General features: G+C 48.9%; 1 long non-coding RNA gene across 1 annotated transcript; it reads left to right on the plus strand.

The window, feature by feature from the left end:
* Positions 1–263: 263 nt before the first annotated feature.
* Positions 264–6,378, plus strand: LOC129060896 (uncharacterized). The gene is made up of 2 exons (XR_008527769.2): positions 264–470; positions 783–6,378. It is a non-coding gene; the product is annotated as an uncharacterized LOC129060896 (long non-coding RNA).
* Positions 6,379–11,375: the final 4,997 nt, after the last annotated feature.

Consider the following 11,375-nt stretch of genomic DNA (forward strand, 5'->3'; position numbering starts at 1 on the left):
GAACAGGGAAGTGAAAAATAACACAGCCAAGGTCAGTGTAGGACAGGATAGGGGCTGTTACAAAATGTGCAGTTTTACTCTGAAAAATGCAGGGGGTGGGGAGCCACCGTAAACTCGGTCCTGGTGGTTCACACCGCGTGCGTGGCGCCCTGCTTGCTCTCCTTTAGAGCGTCAACTTTTCCAAGTGTCAGTCACTAATTTGTCCCTTGGAAGCGGCTGCTGGTCTTGGCTGAGCGGCTGTGGGTAGGAGGAAGTGGATGGGTGATTCAGTGAGTGTCTGCTTCCTCTCTGACTCAGGATTGGATCTGTTTCTGAGGGTGGTGCCAGGGGGCACAGTGTGGCTTTAGCTAGATTCTTTGAACTTGGAGTCAAACCTGAGGCTCTGACCCCTTGTAGCCGCTGGCCCTCCCTTGACCCCTTTGGATGAGTGAGGGGGCTCAGCTGGACCCTATGACCTTGCTTCACGTTGGGTAAGCCTTCTGACCTGAGGCCTTTCTGTGGTTTCAGCTGAGAGAGGCTAGTGACATAGAGAGCTGAGGCAAATCCTGGATCTGTGCCTGCCTCAAGAGCTCCCTCCTTTTTGGGAGTTGCATTTGGGGGAGCAGCATGGTTCTGAGGGGCTCTACCTAGGCAGGTGCTAGACTGATGGAGGAGGCAGTTGAAGGAGGAAGTAGTTTTCTTGTGGTCCCTTTGTCCATTTAGCCAATGATATGATAGGAGAGGGTCAGGTGGGGAGCTGAGACATTCCGAAGTGAAAAGTCAGGATTGGCTTTTTATTCCAGAGCATGGAGTTTTCCAAGGATCTATCGCTAGAGTGCCGTCTGAACAGCCATTGCTGCTGATGCCTAAAACCTCTTCTAAGAAACACTCCAATTATTCAGATAATTGCTTGTGCCTAAGACTGTATAACCTAAGAGTGGAGTGCAGGCTTGATAAAGAGTTGGAAGCCCTCTGCAAAACTGCTACAGGTGTTCTGCGTTCCGACGTCCTCCATCACCTTGGACAGGGGTTATTCTTCCAACCCAGTCTCTCCCATTTCCTCTTTTCTCCCTCCATCTCCTCCCATTTGCTTGGCCAGAGCAGAGGCTCGGCTGGTCTAGTTCAGGTAGGACGGCCAGCATCCAGTCACCGCCATATTCAACAAGGACTTGAGAGCTTCTCGAGAGAGAAATGCAGGTCAAACCAGCCAGGGCTTTTAAAAGGGGGCTTTGTGTGACCCTGGACACCTGCAACTGGGAGCCAACACTGCCACGTGCTCTCTCTTTTCTCACGCCTCAACTTCCTCTGAATACTGATCTAAATCTCTTTGCTAAGCTTCCTCTCTGTGGCAGGTAATGTGCATGATGGCAGCTTTTGCTTATTGCACCTCATGACTTCACTGCCAGAAAGGGACAGAGAGAGGCCTTCGTGGCCTTCACTGGGTCCAGGTGACCATCACTGGCTCAATCACTGCGGCCCAGGAAGAGCTGAACTGATGGCTGCTCACATCTGGACTCTGATTTGTGCTAGGGAGGGGGCACTCTCCAGAAGAAGGGGCCTCTGTCCTGGAAGACATACAATGGAGCCCACCACCGTGGTGCTGAGAGCTATTCCCAAGTCCTAGGGCGCAGTGGGCCCTCCCCCTTCGCCTCTGCGTCCCCTGCCTGGCAGTGGGGGACATGGCCTGGGGGAGGGGTCACATCTGTCCACAGAGCCCATTGTTTTTTGGCTTGAAAATCCATAGGAAAATGGGGGTTTTTCTCAGCTCTTTTTGGAGTGGGGGCAGCAGCTGTGTGATTTTCTGAGCGGAATGCCTTGGAGGATCTAAGCAGTGAGTGAAGGAAGAACAAAAGAACCATTCTCAGAAGCACGGCAAAAATGAAACCAAATAAAAACCCCATAAAAATCCCTACCGGGGCAGAGGAAATACCAAGCCAGTGCTTTTGGACTGCAGATTCTGTAATAAAGGAAAGATTCACGGATACGCTGTGCAACTTGCTTACGTTTGGGCTGGAAGGAGAATGTGCAGGAAAATGATATAAAAGTCATCCAAGAAAGGGAGGCATCGCTGTGTGCATTTGTGTTGTGTGTTGTTGCAATTCAGGAGTGGACTAAGGACTGGGGTTCATGGGGAGCCTGAAAGAGACACTGGACAGGAACTGGTTCAAAGTTTGTGCACAGCTGCGGAGATCAGATGACTGTCAGCTGGGCCTGCCCCCTGCTGCCTCTGCTCGATTGCAGGAGGAACTCTGACCTTGATTTAGTCACCAAAACACCCATCTGGAAAGCTCTTTGAAGATTGATTAAGTAAACACTCACAGCACAGATAATCATAATTGAGTGACGTAGCTGAATTATCTGCAGTGCATGGAAGAATGCACTGATGAGAAAGCTCAGGGGCATGTTCCCTCTCTGTTCCTCTAATTTGGCTTCCTTACTTAGGGGTACAGTTTCGGGCACCGGGAGTGTTTTGAGGGGATGGCGTGGAGGATGTGGAAACTTTCACTCTCATTTGGCAGGGTGACACTATCGCAGGCATAGAACACCACCCGTCACCGCACTGCAGCTGGTGTGGCCTGTGGCAGGTAGCACTGTCCGCACAGCTGACCTGAGATGCTGCCTGTAGGGGGTTTCAGTTCTGCTTTGTGACTGTGGGCTGCTGTGAGCCCACTTTGGGAAAGGGCTCACAGATGGAGAAGGCCTGGATTTCATCTGGGAGTGCCTCACCTCTCTGCACGGTGGTTCTGCTCTAGGCAAGAGCTGGTGGGCTTCTGTGGGCATGAAGCAGTGGCCATGCTACTTCCCTAATGATCTCTGCAGCTCCGTGGGAGATAGAGATGGGAATAGGCTGTCAGCTCTGGACTCAGCTTCTGGACTTGGTATGCCTGGAATTTGTTGAGTCCTCTGGATTCGGGGAGCAGTTTTGATGTTCATTCAATTCATTCATGATTGATACATCCACCTATTCACTCACTCACCGGGGCTATCATTTCATCATTCAGTCACGTTGAGATGATGTCTCTCCCACCTTTTCTCTCTCCTGCCTGGCACAGTGCCAAGCTTCTGCCAGGGCTCTGCACATTTGTTGACATCTCTTCCTGCTCTGCCTTTGTTATGGTTGAATATCTAACCCCCAGGACCTCAGAATGTGACCTTATTTGGTGATAAGGTACTTATTTATTTATTTACTTAATTTTTGATACAGAGCCTCGCTCTGTCACCCAGGCTGGAGTGCAGTGGCGCAGTCTCAGCTTACTGCAACCTCTGTCTCCCGGGTTCAAGCATTCAAGTGATTCTCTTGCCTCAGCCTCCCAAGTAGCTGGGATTACAGGCGCATACCACCACGCCGGGCTAATTTTTGTACTTTTAGTACAGACTGAGTTTCATCATGTTGGTCAGGCTGGTCTCGAACTCCTGACCTCAGGTGATCACTTCAGTGATCCCAAACTGCTGGAATTATAGGTGTGAGCCACTGTGCCTGGCCAAGTGTGAGGGTCTTTAAAGAGGTGATTAAGTCAGAATGAGGTCACGAGGATGGGCCCTAATCCAATATGACTGGTGTTCTTCTAAGAAGAGGAGATGAGGACATAGACACACACAGAGGGAAGCCCATCTGAGGACATGGGGTGAAGATGGCCATTTCCAAGCCAAAGAGAGGCCTCAGAAGACACCAACCCCGCCGGCACCTACACCTCAGACTTCCAGCCTCCAGAGAGTGAAGAAATAAAGTTCTGTTGTTTAAGCCAGTCTGTGGTACTTTGTTATGACAGCCCGGGAAAATGAATACAGCCTCTCAACACGTTCACTGAGCATATAGCCATCTGCAAGTTATTCTAGACGATCTACAGACAAAAGTAGAGAAGTACAGGAAAAGAGGAACAGGAACAAGCTCATCTTTTCTTCTTCATTTTCTCCTCCCAAACCCTCCCTACTCAGCCTCTCCTTACCTCTACCCTCAGCAGAAAACAGAAACTTAGGGGGAAATGAAACAGAGGGCTCTCCAGCAGATGCCACCCTACAGAAGCTCTGGAATAGAATGGAGACCCTTCAATATAGAATCAGAAGCATCACTTTCTTTTGGCTGTCCCCCACTCTCCAAGTTTGTTTTTAGCTCACGTGTATACACACTCATGGCCACAACACACACACGGCCTGACAAAGCAGCCACATGTGTGCATCTCAGAAAGACTGGGAACAGGGACCCCAGCTGTTGTTGACACGCTGTGACTGTGTGGCTGGCAGTGTGTTTGCCAGTGTTTGCCAGTCCCAGCTTTATGGGGCATGGTGGCTGGAAAAGGCTGCAATAAAATGATTCTCTGGGGCACGAATTATGTCACTTTTTGCCCTTTGTGTGTAAAAATGATGGCAATGTTGTGTTTCCACGCAATTGCTACAGGACTGTCCTTTGATTTATGGCCCTGGAGGATGGCTGTGTGCTCTGATCTCTTTATCTGCAAGAATCACCAGCTCATTTCATTGTGGATCATCTTGGGATCTCTGGAAACACCTCCCAGTCTTCAAACCTGCTGTGCCTATTAACAAGCCAGGCCCGTTTAAAACAGGCTCAGTATGGAAGACTCAATATTCCTCGTTCTTCTACAGTATCTACCATTTTGGATCAAAGACATTTTTCACCACACAACGCAATAATAATCCTGTCCCATTGGTCCTTTTGCAATCCTGGCTTAGTTCACTGATTTTAAAGGAAATTGGGATTCCAGGAGCTCAGTGTTGACCAACGGGTCCCATGTTGCCTAGTACTGGGTCCCCAGAGGACTTTGGCCAAGATGTGACTGCCAATGTGGCTGTAATCAGCTTCTTTGTGCATGCTGCGGAGTGAAATTTGCGCGTCACAGTCACTCTTCCCTCATATTGATAGTGGTGTTTCTGAAGTCTCGTGGCATTTCTTCATATAACGTTGATGTTAAAACAAGCTTCCCTTTCTTTTCTATGTCTATTCCAGTGATGTTCTGAGGGCCAGCCCAGCAAGAGTGTCCCAAAGCCCGGGTATGCTCAACTTCTCCTGCCTCACTTCCTCCTGCAGTGCCTTCCTTTCCTGGCTTCCATTTCTGCCCCTCGACCCTGCCTTCTTTCTCTTGCTCCCTGCTTATTCCCAAGCAGAATCCTCTTATTTGATGGGACCTAGCGTATGCCCTACTCTTGAGGTTAGCTGCGTTTTAGATGAGTGTCTCCTGAATATCCTAAGCTTTCAAAATCCAAAGAAATTATCTCCCAATGCTTGAACGGAGCCAAGGTTTTCTACCTGGACTGGTTGGGCAGACAGGTCTACTCTGCTTACTTACATAACCAGGTAAGGTGATCTGCTGGGTTCTAAGTGGCACCCCTTCCTCGGTGTGTGTCTGTCTGCATGTTTGGCTGATGCGCAGATGCCTTCTCAGGTAGGTCTGGGGTGATGCAGGCTCCTATCACTCAAGGGTATGAATCTCTCTGCAAGTGGAGACTGATGTGGGCTCTTGGTGCCATCTCACTGCCACCTTCCCTTAGCCCCAGAGCTATATTTACTAGCTAGCCAATAAAAACAAACAAATACTACAGCTCTACATGCGTTCAAACCCTTGCTCTCCTCTACGCTTTCATTTCATAAATGTTGGTACATCCAGAGAACTGAACTGAGCCCACAGCCATGTACGAGCTTTTCAGTGACCTGATCACTTCCAATCTGCTCCAGCCAATGAGGATTCAGGGCAGTGACCCTTAGATAAAAGGCTTCATTTGGCATGAGTCATCCGTGGAGACATCCAGCCCACTTGGTCTGTGTTAAGTGCCTGGTTCCTGTAAATATTGACAGTTAGAAACCATCCCAAGAGCTACCATGCAGTGATCTGGAAGGTAATGTACACGAACATGACCACTGATGAGGCAATGCTCATTATTTGCTAAGATTCAGCCACTGATAAATATCACCCCATTATCTCTCTTCCCAATAGCGGTTCATTTACTTGTGTGTGACTCATAGTTGGTGTTTTATGGGGTCTGATTCAGCAAGGAAAGTTTGCTGCAACAAAGAATGACATCCAAGGCCATTTCAACTTCTAGAATACTGGCTTCTCAACAAGAGTGGCCTGGAAAAGCTAAAGGGGGAGTCTTCATCATCAAGGAACTAAAGGGGGTATGGAGGGATATAGAGCAAAAGAGTGTTTGTCACCAGTCAAAGCCGATGTGTTAAAACCCACTTATCCCCATAGGCACACTTCCATTACAGTTTATCTACGGATGCCAGTGACCTGCAAGAGGCTCCTTCTCCTTGTTCAAGTCACTTTGGGCTTGTTAGCTCTATCTCAAAGAAGGGGCAAGGATAAATCTCTACCCATGCAGAAGCTGATTTTACCTTTTGCTCTTCCTTTCTGACTGCTTAAAATAAATGTATCATTACCTGAATGTCTACTGATGCTTTCCAGTGGTTTTGACCGCTTGGTTTGTTGAGCTTTATTATGTGCAGGAAATTTGCATGTGAACCCTAGTCTTTATGAATGCCCTTTGTTTATTTCCTATATTTGCTGTGGGCTGAGGGTCAGAATCAAGCTTTTCAATAGGTGGGTTTTGAACATGGGCCTTTGGCAGACTGTGTGAAGCTGAAAAGCGCTGTCCTGAGCTAAGGGTGAGCACACACACACACACACACACACATACACACGGCCATCGCCCTTTTGCATAATCACTTGGATTTACTCTGTGTTGCCCTGCAGTAGGGGCTCTGCTTATGTGGACCTGTCTCTCCACGCAGGCCAGCACAGCGCTGTGAAGGAGGCATGGATTACCTTAATGGGAGCCATCTCTTTGCCACTATCTATGTGACTTTGGGCAAATTACTTAACTGCTTTAAGCTCAGGTTCCTTATTTGTAAAATAGGAATAATGATACCTACCTTGACGGCTAATGTGAGCAGAGGTAATGTATTTAACACACATGGCTCATAAAAATTGCTCAGTAAATTGCAGTGATCTTCAGCACCAAGCCACTGTAAACATTGTTTCTGCCAACAGTAAAAAGCGGCCTACCAGAAGCCAGAAGTGCTATAAACATTGTATTAGCCCATCAAGGAGGTATTATTATCCAAGGCTTGGACTCCAGCTGGCCAGGACTAGAGAGCATGCACTGGCTGTTACCCGTGCCACCTTCCAGGGACACTGGAGGTCATGACTGTGTGTGTGTGTTTAGGGGAGGCTGGCAACTTGCTGTGTCAGGTGGCCACGAGGGCATCTGCTTCATCTTTGCCCCCATCACAGGAGCACAGACTGGTCTGTGTGCTGTTAGCCAAACAGCTTCTCAACGCCCTTGCTAAACCACCTGGCAGTGGCTAAGGGCTCTGTCTTTTGTTCAGGTTGATCACACACCTGCTGAGTTGCAGAGTCCAGTGTGTTCTGGAGCTTATTCATATTCCATATTTTTAATGGCTTGTCCATGGGTGGGTAATAGGAATCCAGTCTGTTGGGATGTATGGGCATGGGGGTCCAGGGTCCGTGAGGAGTAGGCAAGAAGCTCAAGTTGACAGCCAACTCCGCTCTGTCCTGGTAATCACAGGGCAACGAGCTGTGTTCAAGCGGAAGCTCCTCCTCCAAGGTCCCTCCCACCTCACCCCACTCCACCTCTCAGGGAAACATCTTACATGAGAGGGGGATATTTCAAATGATGCCCCTGGAGGATTGTTTTTCTGAAATGCACATCTGTGGTGTCAGGGCTGTAATGGCGTGTTTGGAAGAAAGAATAATTCAGTAGAGCAATGGTGTAGACCACGAAGGGGAGAGAATTCCCCTGAAGTGACCAAAAAATGACTAAGGTGCATTTCCAGGAGAGGAAATGTGAGGTGGAGGAAAATGATCCCTGTGATGATGTTGAAAAGAGAGCCTGCTCAGCCTTAAACTAGAGCTGCTGTGAGGCACCAGCGCTTCAGCTGGGTCAAACCAAAGTTCCCTGCTCTTCTCATAAAGGTGAGAGAAGGTCCGTGAAGGCCACCAAGGACAGGCCGGTTGGCATCACTCTGGCTACCTGAGTCCCTTAATGTCCTGGAAAACTGGAGTTGGCTTCCTCAAGAGCCCAGCGGTTGCCCAGTAAGGCTGGGGCCAGAAGCACAAAAGAACCGCCCTCGAAGCCTAGGGATGCCAGTTCTTCCCCTCCCTCCTGCAGTTTCTGCGAGAAGGAAGGAGCAATGGGAAGGAGGCGGCTAGGCCAGCTTTTGCTGCCTGGGATCAGAGCCATTCCACCCTCGGCCCCCTCAGGGTCTCTGCATGGTAAGTCAGCAGGAGAGCAATTGTCTCCTCTCAACAGTGACCGAGGCGGGCAGAAACTACAGTGGAGGTCAGACTTAGGCAGGCAGGGCCACTAAAGGACCCACTTTGCCAGCTTGGAGTTACACATGGGTTGCTCTTGGTTGGATACATCTGCTTCAAATCTTCCTCAACCCTTCGGGTCCAGGATTTTCTTCTCTGGTGCCCCAAAGAGTCGGCATACCCTAAACCTAGTTCCTACTTCCTGGGGTTGCTATGAGAACCAGCAGAGATGATGTGTGTCAGACACTCACCGTGTCCAGCACGTGGCAAGTGTTCAAGCTTGTTACCGAGTGTCATTATCATCAGTCATCATGTCAGACTCCTGGTTTGGGTTTACACTTTAGAAGTCTGTTCTCTTCCAAACTGATCCAGCACCAACCCCATCCACCCCCAAGAAAGTTTCAGCTCCTTTTTGCTTTGTTTTCTAAACCAATTCATTCCTGTAATTCATTCACTTGCTCATTTGTTCATCTGCCCAATCCTCATTACATTGGTGTGAAAGTAATTGCGGTTTTCACCATTACTTTTACTGGCAAAAACCGCAATTACTTTTGCACAACCTAATAAACGTCTACTGTGTGCTGTGCTCTTATGTTATCTGCTCATGACGCTGCTATGCACCTATCCCTCCCCCAATACACACACACACACGCACACACAGACACAGAGGTTCTTTTTCAGGTTCCAGGTCTCATTTTTGAGTAGATTCATGTGACCTTGCTCCATTTTCTCGTGCATGTATTTTTTCCATGGCAGATACGCTTTTCACATGAACCTGGTGTCTGCAGCATTTAGAGGCTTTGGTTTACAAAGTACTCCCTGTTCTAAGGTCCTCTGATGCCCTTGCTGTCTAGATCAGGGAAGGGATGAGGGGGAAGCCAGTACACCCCACAGGGAGAAAACCAGGCCTATGTGTACTCTGGACCCCGCTCCTTTCTCTGCCTGCCTGAAACCACACTTGAAGTCAGCACGTCAGAACCCGTGAGGTCAGGATAGATTCCTGCTTTTAAAGAGCTGCCTGGGCAAAGAATGTGAGAGTCACATTACTCTAGAGACCAAATGGCAATTCACAGCCACAAAGGGAGTGGCCCACTCCACCAATCCTCACCCTGTGACTGTCGGGCCAGACCCCTAGGGTGTCCACGGCTGCCCCTGTTGAAACAGTGGGGCTGACAAAAGCAATTTGAAGGGGAAACAAAAGTACTGCAGGGTCAGGTTACAAATGTTTGCCTAGACTTGGAATCCTTATTCTAGAAACTTCTATGCTAACCCAGGGGGGCAGCTGTTGCTACCTTTGATGAGTAGAGAAAAACAACTCTAGCGGAAGGAGGGTGAGGGGGAGCAGAGCCAGGAGAAATCCTGGCTCAGCAGTCCGGGATGGGTCCCACCAATACAGTAGCCAGGGAGCAGGGCGCATGCTCTCCAGGATCCGATTTCAGGCCAGCTGGAGCGAGGATGTGTTCTTCGCCACAGGAAGAATGTTCCCTCAGACAGAGTTACTAACCCGGCAGGATGGAGGGAAGACCATACCGCCAGTGGTGATGACTGCACTTCCCAGCAGCCTTTCCCCCTTCCTTTCCTGGGTAGCATGTATTTTTGTGTTGCCAATTTACCCATCTCCCACAATACTCTTCATTTTTTAAAATGTGGGAATTTTTCTGAGCCTGTGAGCTATGTTGCAAAACTATGAGCACTTTTCCACAGTTACCCTATGTCATCTGTCTCTTCGACATAAAGAGGGAAGGAGGAGGGTGGAGAGGGAAAAGGAGGGAGAGAGGGAAAGAAGCAGAAACGCGAGAGAAACATTTTGCTGACGTCAAAGACCACACTCTACAGGATAGCATTACTTGTACCTCAACCACCCACTCTCTCTAATTTACTAGAAACCAAACGGACTGTTTAGAAGCCCTCAGCCTGGCAGTCTGGGTTGGGTTTTTCTGGGGGGTGGGTTGGGGTGGGGGTTGTTTTAATTTTTTGCTATTTTCCTTTGACCAAAAGGGCCATTAATTGTTGGGAGTTTGAAAGCTACCTGATTCCATGAAACAGAGGGGATTTCCATGAGTAATAATTCAGACCGTGCTTGTGTAGGGCGCTGTGGCTCGAGTAAATTGATCCAGCTGCTTGCAAAGCTCATGGAAAACGGCCCCGGGGAGAGGACTGCGGCGTCTGCAGCTGGGGCAGCTGTGGCTGCTGCTGGCGCTGTCACGTGGTCCCGCCGGCGTCCGCCCCCTGCGTCCCATTCCCAGCTCCAGGCGCCCCCCATCCCCCGCTGCCCGAACCCCCGGTTCCTCGAGAGGTCGTCGCCTTGCAGCCCTGGCTGATTTCGCGGGCTAAAGGCGATTCTTCAACACAAGTAGCAACCTCTTTTGGGGAAATACAGGATTCTGAGTTTGGTTGGGGCCGGCCCTAAGCTCCCTCTCGAATGTTACCCTTTGGTGCGCTGGCGTGTTTGTGCTTCCAGAAGCATCCCGCGGTTCTGTTGTCCAGACACACCAGGACCTATTTGCTAATAAAATCAAATCTGGCAACAGTCACCTGTAACCCGAGGCTACAGAAATACCGATTCCACTACCCAGATGGTAGAGTTCAGTGTGTTTGCTGGCTAAGGCCGCACAAGTTAATTTTTATCCTAGTAAAAAATAATAAACACTGCATTAGCAACTAAATGTTTATCAATTTGCAGTTCATTTCCAGCCAGATCATTTCGCTCCTGCGTGTTTTTACTGCTAGCTGATGCACTGGAGTGCTTTTCCCCAAACCATATGTGGCTATTTAAGTCTTAGCCTCTGTAGCATTTATATGGTGCTTTTCACTTTAATTGGATAATATTATTTGGCTACTTCAGCCATGGTCTTCAAACATCACGTTTTAATGATAAAGAAACTGCAGTAAAGAAAGATTAAATGAGTTGCTGGGGAATCATCCTGCAGTTCAGGGGTGAGGCTAAACAAGGAGCCACAAGTTTATATGTAGCACAGACCTGTGTGGGCTGGACCACATGGCTGAGCAGGGCTGAATTTGTTGTGTTTCTTTTCCTCATCTTATGGGAAGATAATATTAGAGGAAGTGGCAGAGAACAACTATCTAATGGAGTTAGCAACCCTGAAT

Source organism: Pongo abelii, chromosome 1 (assembly GCF_028885655.2).
Source record: "Pongo abelii isolate AG06213 chromosome 1, NHGRI_mPonAbe1-v2.0_pri, whole genome shotgun sequence".
NCBI classification, from domain to species: domain Eukaryota; kingdom Metazoa; phylum Chordata; class Mammalia; order Primates; family Hominidae; genus Pongo; species Pongo abelii.